Here is a 16,211-nt window from a genome sequence, read left to right on the forward strand (position 1 = left end):
TGGAGAATGTGGGTATCGATCCCACTACCTCTTGCATGCTAAGCAAGCGCTCTACCATTTGAGCTAATTCCCCTCTGGGAAAGGAAAAGTTCTGCCCCAGCCACCTCATTGTTGAGTCCATATGTCCCTGCAGCTCCCCTGACTCCTTTCCTAAGATGACACTTGTAAAACCAGTTCCAGCCAGCTGGCTGAGCGGTTTCGACATTGGTCATAATAACCTCACGGTGACGGTTTCAAGCTCCAGGTGAGCCCTTGGGGCATCTTGACTGAGTGGCCTGGCTGCTATGGATGGGGAGGTTCCATCACGCACAGGGATCTGTGCAGGTCCAGCCTTGTGGGAGGGCTCTATGAGAATCCCTGCCTGCATCACAATGCCACTGCCTGGGGGTACTGGCGGGTGCTTTCTAACAGCTCTGGCTAGAAAACACACCCAGATGGGGCACTCTGAAAACAGCTCTAGAAATAAATCACACACATGGCCAGTAATTAAAAGCATTAAAAATATGCTCCAGAGCCCTAATTTGAACCCCTCTTCCCACAGTCACTGACTGTCCTTGATCTTCTCTGCAGCTGCTCTCAGAAATGAAGCATCTGCCAAAGCACCACGTTACAGACCTCTGCAGTTCACAGGGCCCCCCCTGCTGCGTGTATATCACCTGCCCATGTAGATCAGTGAAACTCTGAGACCAGGGAGGTGACACAGCCAGTTGAACCTGTTCAGAGAACACCAGGTATTGCAAAGCCAGGCTGCCAGGCACCAGCACCCCCAGGCAGTGGCATTGTGATGCAGGCAGGGATTCCCACAGAGCCCTCCCACAAGGCTGGACCTGCACAGCTCCCTGTGCGTGCTGGAACCTCCCCATCCACAGCAGCCAGGCCACTTCGTCAAGATGCCCCAAGGGCTCACCTAGAGCTTGAAACCATCTCCTTGGCATTATTAGCAACTGTGTCAAAAGAGCTCAGCCAGCCAGCTGGTAGGAACTGGGCTGGAACTGGAACATATGGACTCAGCAATGAGGTGGCTGAGGCAAAACCTTTCCTTTTCCAGAGGGGAATTAGCTCAAATGGTAGAGCGCTTGCTCAGCAGGTAAGAGATGGTGGGATTAATACCCACATTCTCTAATCAACCTGATATTCTTGAAACTTCCTGCCCAAGGAATCAAGATGAGCTCCTCAGGGCTGCTTTTGCCCCCCCAGGAAGCTCACGATGTCCATGGGGGTTTGAGGCTGTCCGTGCTGAGCTGTGTGCACTGGCACAAGAGAGCACTATCAACATCTTGTCTCCCACCTGGTGGGAAGAGGAAGTGCTCTCACCTGGAGGCTGGATTTGAAAGAGGAAGTCAGGAGCATGGGCTGCCTCAGGTGAGAGAAAGTGGTGATGCACAGGTGAGCCATGTACTGATGAGGGAGATACCCCTGGAGACGGTAGGAACAAGTTGCAGGGGGGTCATTTTGGAGGGCAGGTTTAGCGCTGCGTACGCAGATGTTCTGGAGTTGGGGTGACAGCTGTGGGCTCTGTTTCTGTGGTAGGAGAGCAGCCAGGGCAGCTGCTGCTCCAAGGCCATGTGCTCTGGGTGAGCTGGGAGCAGCTGAGCTCAGGAGCAGGCAGCAAACTGGGGTCCCTCCATCGGAAGCACATTGCAGCAGTGGGTGGTGATGGTGTTACCCTCTCTCAAGGAACATGGGCCATGTTAAGGTCGTGCTCAGGGGAAGAGAGGGAGGGGACAGGCAGGGTCTGACGGGACACCTGGCAGGGCCTAGGACAGCGGGTGAGGGGCAGCAGGGTCTGAGGGAATTCCTTGCCAGGGCTCAGGGCAGTGGGGAATGGGAGACACAGTCTGAGGGGGGGATTCCAGGTGGGGGTTCAGGGTGGTGAGGGAGAGGCTGAGGGGATGCCTGGGTGGGATGCTGAGCAGTGGGGGAGGGACAGCAATCTCACTCCAGGAACCACACTGTACCTACAGCTGCCTGTTGCTCCTTTCTGAAAGAGCCCTTGTGAGCTGTTTCTCTGTAGCTTGGATAGTTTAGGTGGGTAGCGCATGGTTCTCATAAAAGCAAGGGTTCTAACCCTTGCTAGCCAGTAGACAAGTGCAGGGTGTTGCTCTGTTACCCTTTGCTGGACTGCTATAGGCAGCAATGTCCAAAGACATGAAGGAAGTTAAGTGACTTCTGCAGACCAGACCAGAGTCTTGTTCAGGAGGCTTCACTCTGCTTTGCTGGGAGGAGCCCTGACCTTTATTCCCTTCACTCCATTACGCTTCCTAATGCCCCTTCACTGGGGTGCTGATGAGTGACAACCTGACCTGCAGGGCTTGTTATCTTCTGAGCAGCTGCTGCTGTGCCTGTCACAGCCCTGGATTTATAAGGGGCTTCTGCACAACAAAGTTATTTCAAAATAACTATCCCAGCCTCTGCACAAGGCAACCGCTGCTTTGAAATAATTCAGAAATAAATAAATAGGGGACGGCTTATTTTGAAATGAGTAAACCTCCTTTTACAAGCACAAGTACAAGTAACAGCAGCTATTTGGAATCAGGGGCTGCTAAGACAGGGGCTTGAGCCTAATTTGAAATAGGCCATAGTGTGTCCATTGGATGCATCTGAAATTAGCTTCCTGTGTGTAGATGTGGTATTAGGAAATCTTGGTCTTGCCACTCACTGGTGCTGCAGCTCCCCAAACACTTCATGCACCCACAGTAATATTGGCACAACACATTAAGGCTGACACAATTTAGCACTGACGAGGGCAGAACCTTAATCTGGTGTTTTCCCTGTCTCTGTTTTGCCCCCCACCAGCTGGATCAGACTCTGACCCTCCCCACACAGACGCTGCCGTCCAGCGCAGTTAGTCGTGGGAAAGGAGAATGGGCCAAAGAGGATCCTCCTTGCGCTCACGTTCCTCACCATGAATTCTCTCCCCAGCCTCCAGGGCAGAGCTCTGAAGAAGGAGACTCCCTGAGGCAAAGCCCTGGGGGGGGGTCTCTGAGATGGCCCCGGCCCTGCAGCCTGTCCCACCTGGCCATTGTGCTGGACTGTCTGTGAGGTCACCACCTCCCCACCTCCTTTAGCCAATCATCTGAGGTTCTTCCAAAGGCCCTTGTGATGTCACAGACACACCCACCAGTGCCCTGCAGGGCTCATGTCCTGCCCCTGGCAGCCCCCTCTGCAAACGCACCCCAAGGGTCTGCAACACAAAAGACCCATAAAAAACACAAGAACCCAAACTCCTCCCATCCTCAGTGTCCTGTGGGATCCTGGCGCTGGGGCAGGTGGGGAGAGAGGAGGGGAGACTGGTGGATTCTGACCTGTCCACTGCAGAGGGCACAATAAGTGAAAGGAACATTTTAACTCCTCCCGTCCTCAATGTCCTCTAGGCAGCAAATCCAGCTTCCCTCTGGCACAATGTCTGTGCTGGGGAATGGGAAGGTGTTGTTGTGGGCAGTCCAGCCGTGTGGGTTGGCGCCACGAAAACACAGTTCTTAAAAGTGCTACAGGGCTGTTTTTTGGTTTAAGACACAGACGAACACAGTTACCTCCCTATCAGGAAGCAGTAACATAACAAGGAGACTATTGTGGCTTACCTGGCTAACATACCTGCCTCATAAACAGGAGATCATGAATCAGCTCCCAGTGGTGCCCTGCTGTATGTCCTCCCTTGGCAATGTCTCTCCCTGCTGGGGAAGGTAAAGGCTGATGGAAAAGGAGCGTTGGAAAGAATCTAGTCACAGCCTGGAGCTCGGGAAAAGGCAGTTGTGATGGGTGTGGGGAAGGTGCTGCTGCGGCTGCCAGAAGACAGTCTGTGCCTCACAGCTTTGTGGTTCTGGGGAGGCCTGTGCCAGCCAGCTCCTCCAGCACGTTTGTAACACAGACACAATTCCCTGTCGGCAGGAGCTCTGTTCTGCCCTGTCTGTGGGAGCAGCTCCTGCCCCAGCCCTGCCGCTGCAGAGACACCCCACAGCCCTCTCCCTGCACACCATGTGCACACACTAGTGCGTGACAGGGGGCATCTCACTCCCAGGCACACCCAGCTCTGCCCCCACCCCAGTGGTAATTCACCTCTCAACCCAGCTGTCCCCAGTGCTGACCTGACACACCTGAGATCCCTCTTGTAGCTTCCTTCTGCTTCCTCACCAACATTTCCTAACCCTGCTGGGAAGCAAAACCCCTGCAGTGGACATGAATTGTGCAGGTGGGAGACGTTCTGACACAGCCCCTGGGCAGGGCCCAAGGTTTCAGCTGGTGACTCTACAGGGCAGAGGGAGGAGGAGTTTGGCTGCCAGGGGGGAGAGGTGACAGGTGTGAAGGGGAACCCGGGCAGGGCTTGCGGCTGAGGGAGGAGGGGAAAAGGGAAGTGGGGGGGGGTTGGCAGGGTCTGAGGGGACAAGGGGATCAGGGCACTGGGGAGGGGTGGGAGAGACAGGATCTGAGGGACCCACTGCAGGGCCCAGGGCAGCTGGCAAGGGGCAGCCGGGGCTGGGGGAACTCCAAGCTGGGCTCAGAGCAGTGGGGGATGGGTGAGAGATTCTGAAAGGGGAGGCCAGGCTGGTGGGGGAGGGGAGGAAATGTCAGTCCAGGGGCCCTGCAGCTGCCTGTTGCTCCTTTCCAAAAAGGCCCCTTGTGATTCCCTTTTCAGCTGGTCAGAGCGTGGTGCCAATAACGCCAAGGTCGTGGGTTCAAGCCCCATGCTGGCCATGGGTGGGTCTTTTCTGCTTTTCTTCGACTGCTCTGGGCAGGAGGCCCAAAGAGCTGAAGGAACCAGGCTGAGAGGCTGGCAGGGAGCAAGTCAGAGTCACCACCCCAGGCTAAGGGGGGGGCTGCAGAGTGGGTCTGGGGTTGGTGAGGATCTCCAACTCTGCAACACACACCTCCCACAGGAAGGAGCAGCAGGAGCCCCCTGCCAAGGGCACCAGCCCCCTACAGCAGCTCCATTGGCTTTCTCTGCTCCCCATCTCCCCACAAAGGCCGCCTGGCCTCACAGGCTCCCTCCCTGGACACCTGCTACTGCAGCACCACAGGCCCAGGTAACTCACCAGTGGTGCCAGTCCCTGCCTGCCCTGCTCCTCTTCCTGCATGAGTTCTGCTTCTTCACTCAGGTCCCCCAGCTGCTGCTCTGGTGGGCAGAGGGCTGGGGAAGGCACAGGAAGGGCCCTTGGGGGTGGGGTGCAGAAGCACAAGGAGCAGGCCCTGGAGGAAGTCCATGATGAGCAGCTTTGGCCATGGGAGCTCAGGTGAGGGGCAGAGAGGTAGAGGTGACAGGATGGGTGGGTGGGTCTCTGCAGAGGTGGGGTTGGCTGGCGGTCCTTGGGGAAGGGGGAGAGGCCTGTGGGGAGGAGAGGAGAGAGCAGCAGGCTGCTGGGGGCAGAGCTCAGGGGAAGAAGCAGAGGTGGGATAGGAAGAGGTGAGACGGGAGGAGGAGCACAGGTGGCCTCAGAGGGAGCAGGCCAAGCAAACCAGATCCCCTCCCACTCCTCGGGACCTTCCAGCACTGGCACCAGCCTCCCCAGTGCAGCTGTCACAGGCCACAATGGCCATTCTGGTGCTTTACATGATGCTGACAGGCACTGACCAGAGAGGTGCAGAGTTATTTCAGAAGAGTTTATTCCAGAATTATTCCTCCAAAATAATCTAGTTCACAATGACGCCTTCACGCTGCAAGGCAGCCCCAGAACAAACAAAACATGTTTCATCAGGGCAGGTCCATGCACAGCAGAGCCTGTCTGTGAATAGAGACCCTGGGGCCATGCTGGGGCTATCGCTGCACAGCAGCGTTGTTTTGGAATACACTGTTCTTCAATAACTTACCCATCTCCACCTGGCTGTAAGGCAACATTTCTTTCAAGCCCCCGGAAAGATTAAAAGGGTTAATTATTCTTTGACAATAAGCAGCCTGCAGAGAATGAAGAGAAATGCAGGGACTGGGGAGCTTGGTGGTGCGTGTGTATGAATATCGACCTGAGGGAGGACGTAATGGCCTTCGCTGTGAATTCCCAGAGTAATTGACATCCTCTCAACACACACATTTACAAAGTGTGCAGAGACCTTTCCTGCTGGAAGTGACGTATTGGATAGACTCTGAACGAGCATCTCTTTATGGAAATGAGACCCAAAATCCCTCATGTCAGTGTCAAATGTCAGTTTCCCTGTGGAGCCAGATTTCAGCAGAGGGAGGGATTTGCTAAGTTTGTCTGCATGGGCACTGACAAATGTTAAGGGCTCATTTCCATTTTCAGGATCCCCGTACTATAGAAATCCAGAGCATGTTGGTTAACGTGAGACAACTCTTGTCATACAAGTGGCTGCCTTTGAAAAGGGGAGCATGGATTAGAAAGAAGATCACTTCATCTGAAATCAAACACTCTGCCACTGGCCTACACCCACATTTCACTCTTGCTTGAATCACTCATCTTCAGGTCCCTGTCGGACAAACTCTTCTTCCCCAGGCTCCTTTTTCTGTCCCAGCCCAGAGTAGTTTTTCAAATGGGGGTTGATGAAACTTTCTCTCCCCAGGTGCACACCACAGCTTCCCCACTGACCTAGCTTCTCCCACTCAGAAAGCTACTATCACTCAGGGGCCGTGTCTACACTAGCCCCAAACTTCGAAACGGGCATGCAGATGGCCACTTCGAAGTTTACTTATGAAGCGCTGAAATGCATATTCAGTGCTTCATTAGCATGCGGGTGGCCGCGGCACTTCGAAATTGACGCGCCTCACCGCCGCGCGGCTTGTCCTGATGGGGCTCCTTTTCAAAAGGGCCCCGCCTACTTCGAAGTCCCCTTATTCCCATCAGCTGAGTGATCTAAAGCAAATGAAACCAGAACATGGGGTTGAAGACACATGCTCCGTGATTCATATTTCTGGTTGTTGCCCACTCTCCTCAAGCAGGTGTTGGTGGTGTAGTGACTAGCACAGCTGCTTTCCGAGCAGTTGGTCTGGGTTCAATTCTCAGGTTTAGTTCTTCTTTTCTTTCAATTTCTCTGTTGGAAGTGGAGAGAGGAGATGTCCTGCTCCTTGGTGAAATGGGAGGTGTCTTGGCTTTCTAAGCTGTGATGCTTGGTGTGAGCCGAGTTCTGTCAGCTAAAGGTTGCGGATAGCTTGTGTGCAACCCGCCCCACTGCCTTGTGGTTTATCCTGGGAAGGAGCAAGGCTGAGGGAGTAAACCCTGACAGAAAATCCCGAGGGGAGTCCTAAGGCGGTTCTGTGCCAACTTCTGGCATTGACCTGGCAGTTCCTGCAGCTGAGCTGGTACCAGACGTAGAGGTTATCCTCTCCTTTGGACGATATCAGTAAAGCCGAGAGGGGGACGCTGGCGTCTGGGCAGCCCAGCGTCCCAAAAATTGCCCAGGCTCGCACCTGGAGAGGTTCTCCAGCATCTGCAGTAGCTTTGTTGATTTTCAAAAGGCATTTGACATGATAGAGCAGACAGTGACTTGGGCGCTGTTGGAGTCACAGGGAGTGAATAGCAGACTGATCGGTTGTTGATAGGTATCAACAACAATGCTCAGGCAGTGGTAAGAATGGTAAGTGGTGAGGCAGTGGTAAGCCAGCTCCTCAGCAGCTCTCTCACTGCTTCCACCTATGGGACTCAGTGTGGCAGTGGAGCAGGGGATGTGGCCTCAAGAGGTTTCTCGCCTTCGAATGAGAAGCAGAGAAACCCCCAGTACTGCAAAGGGGCTATTAAATGAGCTCCCTGCAGCACAAGGATGAGCACCATTTGGAAGAGGGAAACTGCTCCACACACAAGCCTGATTTACCCCCCACCTTCTTTGGCAAGTCCAGAAAGGTAATGGCTCAGTGGGAGCAGCCAAGGCTCATGCCTGCCCAGCGACTGCCTCTCAGAGTCCAGTTGGAGCCAGACCATTGCTCAGAGCAGCCAAGGAGAAGGTTGCAATCTGTGGGCAAAGGCTGCACAGAGTGAGTGTAGAGCAAGTAGGAGCACATAGGAACTCAGACCACCAATGGTCTCATCCGAAGTCCAACACTGTGTCCAACTGGCCACACAGAAAAGCGGCGCCTGAGCCCTCCTTTCTGGCAGGCAGATGTTCTGCTTCTTATGCCGTTTTGCAATGAGCAGAGACTCTCTGGGCTCCCATCAGTAAGTGGTGAGGACAGCGGCTCGGCGTTAGAGGAACCTCCTGGAAATCAGCCTGCATCCCCCACTGGTACACAGCCCTCCCATGGACCAAACCCAAAGGGGCCTTGCTGTTGTGTTCACCTCAGCTGCTCTGAGGGAGGCCACTGCTGTGGCCCAAACCTTCCTGCCCTCACACCCCACTGTGCCAGACCCTGAATGGCAAGTCCGACCTGGTATGGGAGTGGAGAGGCTGTGTTAATAAAGGTGGGGGGGTCCTTGTAATCTGTGCTACCTTCCCCCACCAGCAGCCCCCAACCCTGGCACTGCACCAAGTGGGATGGAAAACTTTAGTCAACTATGAACCTCCTTGTCACCCCAATATTTCCCACTGGGCCTGTTCTTCTCCTTGGCTCTAGTACAAACAAAGACAGAACAAGGAGGATTGGGGTTGACATTCTGCAGCCCTCTACTTGGAAGTAGTGGGGTCTGCAATGGCAGGAATCAGCTCTTAAAGCTGCAAGGACCTGGAAACCCTGAATCAGGAAGCTGAGACCATGCAGGCAGCAGCCATACCATGAGGTGCTCCTCCAGAGACCAGATGTCAGCCAGCCCCTGAGTGCCCCCAGGGCTCCCCCACCAGGCCATCCCATGGCTCTCAGGCCTCCAGCCATTGGAACAGGAAGTGGGGCCCGTCCTGCACTGAGTCTGAGCTCTGTGACCTCTGGAGTGAGGAGGACGTGCTCCACGTAATGGGAAGCAAACAATGGAATGCAGAAGTGTTCACCCAGCTGGCCAAGGGCCTGACCACCTGTGGTCACCCTGCCCACATGCCTCACCATATCAAGAGTAAGGTCAAGGAGTTGTAGCAGGGTTATGCCTGGGTGCAGGACTCGGCCGTCTGGTCTGGGGGCTGTCCCCAACACTTGCCCCTATTACCGGGAGCTCATAGCCACCCTGGGCCCCAGGGACACCTCCTGTCCCCTGGCCTTCCTTGACGCCATGGCTGAGGAGCCCCAGCAGGATATGAAGTCTGAGTCTGGACCAGAGCCCAGCCCCACAGCGGGGACCATCCGCCCCACCATCCAAGTGATCCAGCGAGGAGGTTGAGCGCGTGCTGGACGTCCCCTCCTACAGCTCCAGCCAGACATCTGCCCAGTGGTCATTCCCAGACCATGGCAGTGGACTGTCAGGCATGAACCCCACAGGGCACACGCCCCCAGGGCATGACCCCCACATGCCAGGGCCCGGGCACACCGCAGCACATGGAGAAGGCCACAGCCACCAGCACCCTCACCGTCGGAAAGTCCCATGTGCCCCATGGCCTCCCATGTAAATAGTTAGTGTATATAGTTATCCCCCCATTGTACATAGTTAGTTATGCTGGTGGTTGTTATGTTCCATGCTCAGATGTGAGCTTTTAGGTTGTTTAACAAGGAAGCAGTTTCATTTTTCACACCCCCCCCCCCAATGTGTTATGTGTGGGTCCGGTGAGCAGGTGGTGCGGGCAATGTGTGTCTGTGTGTGTGGTGGGGCTGGTGTGTGGGTGATGGGGGCAGTCAGTGAGTGGTGGGTACAGTTTGCACGTAGTGGTGGGAGTGTGCATGGGGGGCAATGGGTTACCCTTTGTGGTGCTCAGTTGAGCCCCCCCAATTAAAGTACTCCCACAGGGCCTGTCAGACATGGACCCAGTCTTGCTGATGGCTACAGGCAGCAGCCCAGCTCACCTGTCCTCCTTTGGGCACCTGGAGGTGCAGCTGCTGGTACTGACACATCCATGGAATGGCTCTAATGCCACAGAGCACCTCAGGACAGCTTAAGAAGATGGGAGGACCATAACTACATGTGGCCAGAGGCTTCTCCCCTCCACCAAACACACCCCCAAAGCAGCAGGCATGCTGAGGCCAGCATCACAAGGTGGTAGAAAATTGGGTGATCCCCAAGTGGGGCCTCTTAACAGTGGGGCTCCTTTTAGCTGTGGGGTAGGAGAAGTGTCCCAAAGGGGCATTCCCCAGCTGCTGAGAAGCACAGAAGAACTCAGGGCTTGCCCAGGGTGGCACAGTTGAATGGAGACCTGCCTCAGGGCCTCTAGCTGGTGCTGTGGAAGAACCTATTGCAGTTGGGGCAGAGAAACATTCATTCCCCTCTGGCAAGTATCTGCTCTTTTCCCAGCTGTGCACTGCCCAGCCCAGGAGCTGGGAGAGACCAGAGCCCCTGATTCAGCCTTGGGAACAGGCCCTTCCTCAGAGGCAGCTGCCCATGTCACTGGCTGCAGCTCAGCCAGGGCTGCCCCCACCTTGCCACTCTGTCTGGCTGGGGCACTGCACTCTGGCTGCAGGGGACTGAGGTGAGTGTAGCACTGTTGGTCTGACACTGGAGATGGGCTGGGCCCTTGTCAGGCAAATGAAATTTTCTCATCCCCGGGAGCCAGAGCTCAGCTCAGCCTCACAGAGTTGAACTGTGCTTGGAGTCTGCCCAGCACAGGAGCTGGGGGGCAGCCGGCTCAGCCGTGCTAGAAGAAGCATCACACAATAGGACTGGAACTCAACAAAGCTCGGCAGGAAGGTGCCTATAAAGGCTCAGTGAGGATGGGATTCAAACCCTGCAGAGCACAATGGATTAGCCGTCCATCCCCTTCACCACTCGGCACCTCACCCAACGTGCCTGGAACTTTTTCATATGTCCCAACTTCCGCCCTGCCAGGAAGTCTGGCCGGGGACACAGGACGGGCAGGTTTGGCCCAACAGGGCTACGCTCACTCCTGTCCCCTGCAGTGCTGCTTCCTGGGGTGAGCAGGGCCCTGTGGTGCCCTGGCCTGGGAGCAGCACAGCCTGGCCATGACCATTCTCTACTCTGGGGCTGGGCCCTGCCCCAGCTCTGTGCATGTGTCCCTGCTGGGTGGGTACAGAGCAGGGCCATGGGCAGGGTCTGCAGCCTTTGTGTCTCCTCCTGACATGCTCTGCTCCTTTCCAGCTGCTCTGTTAGCACAGCAGCTCCGGCTTTATTGCCCCCTTCTCTGCCAGGCCTGTCTGTGAGGTAGGGAGCTGCTGGGAGGCAGGTTCAGGAGCAGGCTGTGGCTGGGAGGGAACACGTGGGATAGGGCAGGGGCACTCGCCTGGCACAGCTTCGGTTGGAGGAGGGGCAAAGATAGTTCTGTGGTTCCCAGCCAGTGAAATCAGTGAGGGAAAACCCTTCAAGTACATGCCAGGAGAGAGCTTCTGTGCAACAGCAGCGATGCATCTGCTGGGCTCCCCTCCTGGACAACAGGGTCTGGTTGAACTTCTTCTGTCACATGGGGGTTGGGCTTGTCAGAGAGAGAGGCTACAGGAGAAAGAGATGAGCCCTCAGGGGCATAAGAGAAAGTGAGACAAACAGAGACGCTCGTGCTTCTGCCTGGTTTTGACCCAGGGACCTTTTGCGTGTTAGGCAAACGTGATAACCACTACACTACAGAAGCTGACCTTGTGCCTAGGTGGTAGATTGCCCTCCACTAAATTGCATCCTCAAGCCACTGCTTGCCCTGCCACATGTGGATGGGGGACCTAATAGAAATTGAGGGGAGTCCTTTACCGGCTCAGCTGCTGGAGGAGAGGGCAGCAGCTGCACTCACAACTGGGAATTTCAATATCAGCTCTTCCAGAACTGAGGTCCCAAGTGGTTATGCAAATGAGACATGCAATATTTTAGTCTGCACTTCATTTGCATTTCTTATTGGCCATACTTCCATGCCACTTTCAAAAGGGCTGGGCAGTGGAGCCACAGCCTTCCTGTGTAGATGCTCAACAGGACTTTTTGAAAGAGCTGCGGCTTTTTTGAAAAAAACTCTCTCGTGCAGACATAGCCGTGGGGAAAAAAGTAGAAAAGCAGAACCAGGCTCCAGCCGAAACATTTGCAACAGCTGATAACAAAGAAATGTGTGTGTGCGTAACAGAACACTAGAATTCTTTTAACAACTACAGAACATACAAATGTTTAAACTCCAGTTTTCTTCTCTCTCTTCACACTTGCTTCAAAAAAAGTAATTCTCAGCACACTGAAATGTCTATCAAAAGGTTCCCATAAGAGCTATTTACTTGGGCCATGGCTTCACTTTTGAAAGGGAAATGCTGATGAGGCTCTGCCATTCCACACAGAGGAGCAAGGAGCACTGAGCTTTTAGCAGCCCTCCCCACATAAAGGAAATCATCAATATGTCTTTTGGGGGGTCATAGCTAACATGCACAAGGACACATCCTGTCCACAAACAGGGGACCCCATGAAGGCACCACTAGAAGTTGAACCCAGGATCCCCTGCTTACAAGGCAGGTGTTTTAAACAGCTAAGCCATGGTGCCTGCATCTAGGCATGCTCTTCTGTCTGCCCACACCAGACTCCCACCAGCCCCACCTGGGCCTGCTTCGCTCTGCTGGAGTTTCGATCCTGTCAGACAGAGGAGCTGGGGAAGTTTAACTCCCAAGGGGGGTGACTCTTGGCATAGGTCTGCGCTCAAGAATTAGGTGGTGTCACTCAGGGGTGTAAGAAACTGTCCCCCACCTCCGGAAGAAAACTGACCTACTCCAGTGCTCAGACTGCCATGGCAACCACAGGGCCTTCATGGTCCACATTGGTTGGGGAAGGGCCTTGGCCAGTGAAGACCCAGAGGACAGGTGTCCTGTGACTGCTGTACTGGGGAGACTGTGGTCAGCGCTGGAAGCTCCCTAGAAATGGGGAGCTGGCGACATCTGAAAGATTAGGTAATCATAGCCCATGACCCAGGTTAACCTTTGTTTTAAAGAGAAATCTTTAAGGCCAAGGAGGCTGGGGTCCAGCAGCTTTCGAACCCAAATGGGCTGTTTCTTTGCAGGGGCAAATGTAGGAAATGGAAGGGGACACTGGAGAAGCTTAGCTCCTGGCTTGGCACTGCCTTGGAAAAGAAGGAAAAAAGACACCACTTCTGTTGGAGAATGTGGGCATTTATCCCAAAGCCTCTCGCATGCTAAGTGAGCGCTCTACCAATTCAGCAAATTCCCCTGTGTCTGAGCATAATTTCTGACTCACCGATCTTATTCCAGAGGCCAAAACATCCCTGTGGCCGCCCATGGCTACGGCAAAGGGTCGCAAAGGCTGTGTTTGCACAGCAGTGTTGTTCCTGAATAAGCGGTTCCAGAAGAGGTATTCCAGAGTTGTTGATTCCGATATAGCGCAGCTGCACACAACGTGGAGTTTGAAATACTGCTCTGCTACTTTGACATTCAGCATCTACAAACAATGGAGCCTGTTTTTAAGCTCCTGTTTCAAAATAGCTATTTGAACTAGCTCCAATCATGGTCCCAGGAGATGCCCAGCCAAGACTCTGCTCTCTCTCTCTCTCTGTCTCCTTTGAGCTCCTGGCCTTAGGCAGGAAAAGTCTCTTCTTGTCCTCAGTTGTAGAGGGGAAAATTTGATATTTCTATCACCCTCAGAAAGCAGAAGAGGATTTTCTTCTCTTCAGTTCGATCCCCACATGCCCCAAGAGGACAGAAAACAGCCCTTCGCCAGCTCACTGTCCTCCTCAGCACTCTCTTGTGTTATGTCTTTCCAAATCAGCTCCATTTGTGCCCTGGACCTATAAATGACCTTCACATAGCCAGGAAAGGAGGAGCTCTGAATCTGAGTTATTCACTTACATCAGGCTCTGCCTAATTCTTGACCTTCCCCCTGACCCCTCCACTCTCTGATTTGCTCACCTTGATTATCTTTTTCTGATTTGTCCTCCTTGCTTACTGTTTTTGGTTCTCTGTGCCTGAAATATTGAGTCTGTTCTGGTCTGGCTATGGTCTGAAGAAGTGGGTCTGTCACACGAAAGCTAACCTCATAAACCATTTTGCTATTCTTTAAAGTGCTACTTGACGGCTTTTTGTTTTGACAAGGATAAGGGTTTGAACACTCTGCCACTCGAGCTAACTCCTCTGCCTGGGAGTAACTCTTAACCCACTCACCTTGTTCCTGAGCCCATAATGGGCCTTTCTCTGCCCCTGAATCGGTTCTGAAAGGGCCACTTCTAAAGCATTTTTCAGGTGACCTGAAACTAGCTAGCTTAAATGTTTGGTTCCTTGCAATAATAACACCAAATTGGTGGGTTTAAGTCTGCTTGGGTCACTTGGTAGACTGTGTCCAATGTTCTCACTTAGCTCACAGGTGTAAGCGGGCAACAGAAGCTGGTGGGAATGTCCATTTCAAAGATTTGTGGAAGTGTAGACTCGGCCAATCAGAGCTCCCATCAACCACCTATTTAGTAAATATGTGCATAGAAGAATGCCAGGCCTCTGTTCTGCAAGCAGGTGGTTCCCACTTCGTCCAAATGACAAAGCACCTCCCAACGTTAGGTGAGGGTGATTGTGTATAACAACAAGCTCTGCTGAAGAACACCAGTTTGGTGCTGAAAAAGATGCTCTCCTGTGGTCTGCCTGAGCAACTCATCAAACATTAAAGAGAACTGGGACTGACAGTTCCCCTTTCTCACCACTGTCAGGCTGCCCAGGTGCTCCGTGACTGCAAACTCAAGGTACTGTCTGTCCCTTCTTTTGGTCTTCTGGTCTCCAAAGGGAGGTGTGGGTTGAAATCCCACTCTTAACATCAGTTCTATTCTCTGAATGCTCTGCTGGCCTCATTTCAATGTCTCTGCTAACATTGCACCAGCCCTTGCTGTGGGTTTCTGGTAGACGAGTGGCACGACAGAGGCAAAATTAAGACACGAACTTCATGGAAAAGTGATGGGGATCCTCTCATTTCTGCACTGCAGGCACCCAGTCATGTAGCCAGCACCTGTACTGGGCACCTATTTTCTGCTCTGAGAACTACACTAATGCCAGGTTTGTAATACACCAAAGGAGATTTTGCCCCTGTGGGTCACTTCCCCACCTGGCAGTTGTGCCCTGGGATAGCTGTTTGGTCTCAGCCTGTGGGCGGAACAATTCTATGCAAGGGGGAGGGAGCCGCACACCTGTCTGTGGTGCTTGTGGTACCCGAGTGGGAGAAAGGGAAAGATGCTCAGTCCTGCCCCACACCGCTCACACAGGGGATGGGAACTGTGGTGGGAGTGGCAATAGCCTCAAGGGGCTCAGAAAGAGCTACAGGTGGTAACTCGACCCTGTGACTGTCTAACATGAATGAGGGTAAATAGGGCTGCCAGGCTGGTCCAGGGTTGCTCTGAGGACGCCCATTGACCGTTTCCTCTCCCACCTGGTGGGCAAGGGAACAGCTGTGCCTAGGGGGCTGCATTTGAAAGAGGAAGTCAGGCCTAGGTACTGCCTTAGCTGAGAGAAAGTGGTGATGCCCATGTGAGCCGTGTCCCGAATAGGCAGACAGCCCTGGAGCAGGTAGGAGTCAGTTGCAGGCGGGTCATTTCAGTGGTAGAGAAATTCTGTTCCTCTATCTCAGTTTTCATTCTTTTTTTTGGAAAGTCCTCGAATCCTTATTGCATCTAAAATAACCTCCAGAATATGAAACTAGTGTAAACGATGCAGCAGAGTCTGAGTTTTCAGAGAGGGGTGAACCTGCTCATTCATCTCAATGAGGTGTTGACTTGGAAACCAAATCACAACTCATGGAACGACAGTATTAGTGATTGAAGTGCTGATTCTCCAGCTCATGTCTGCTTCCATTGATGCTGGATGTAGCAGCAGGTATCCTGGCACAGCACAGTGAGGAGTCCAAGCCTATTAACCCAGGTGTAAAGCGTCCCTTGCAAAAAAATGAGGCGAGAGGAAGAAGAAATTCATTCCCTGTTTCGTACCAAGATTCTTATCTTCTTCCTGAGCATGAAGCCTTCCTGGGCAGGTTTAGCACTGCACAGGCACAAGGTTCTGGAGTTGGGGTGACAGCAGAGGGGTCTGTTCCTGTGGGGTCTGTGTCTGTGGGTAGGAGAGCAGAAACGGCAGCTGCTGGTCCAAGACCATATGAGCTGGGAGCAGATGAGCTCAGGAGCACGCAGCAGGCTGGGGTCTCTCCATCAAAAGCATATTGCAGCAGGTGGTGATTGTGTTCCCCCTATTCCAGGGAACATGGGTCGTGTTAATGTCGTGCTCAGGGCAGTGGAGGTAGGGGGATAGAGAGGGTATGAGGGAACACCCGGCAGAGGTCTAGGACAGTGGGTGAGGCGCAGAAGGGTCTGAGAGTTCTCTG

The 16,211-nt window shown here is 53.6% G+C and overlaps 2 non-coding genes across 2 annotated transcripts; both read right to left on the bottom strand.

The window, feature by feature from the left end:
• Positions 1 to 73, bottom strand: TRNAA-AGC (transfer RNA alanine (anticodon AGC)). Its single transcript has one exon. It is a non-coding gene; the product is annotated as a tRNA-Ala (tRNA).
• Positions 74 to 11,453: 11,380 nt separating this feature from the next.
• On the bottom strand, positions 11,454 to 11,526 carry TRNAV-AAC (transfer RNA valine (anticodon AAC)). Its single transcript has one exon. It is a non-coding gene; the product is annotated as a tRNA-Val (tRNA).
• Between the last annotated feature and the right edge of the window lie 4,685 nt (positions 11,527 to 16,211).

The sequence above is a fragment of the Carettochelys insculpta genome, chromosome 33 (genome assembly GCF_033958435.1).
Source record: "Carettochelys insculpta isolate YL-2023 chromosome 33, ASM3395843v1, whole genome shotgun sequence".
NCBI lineage: Eukaryota > Metazoa > Chordata > Testudines > Carettochelyidae > Carettochelys > Carettochelys insculpta.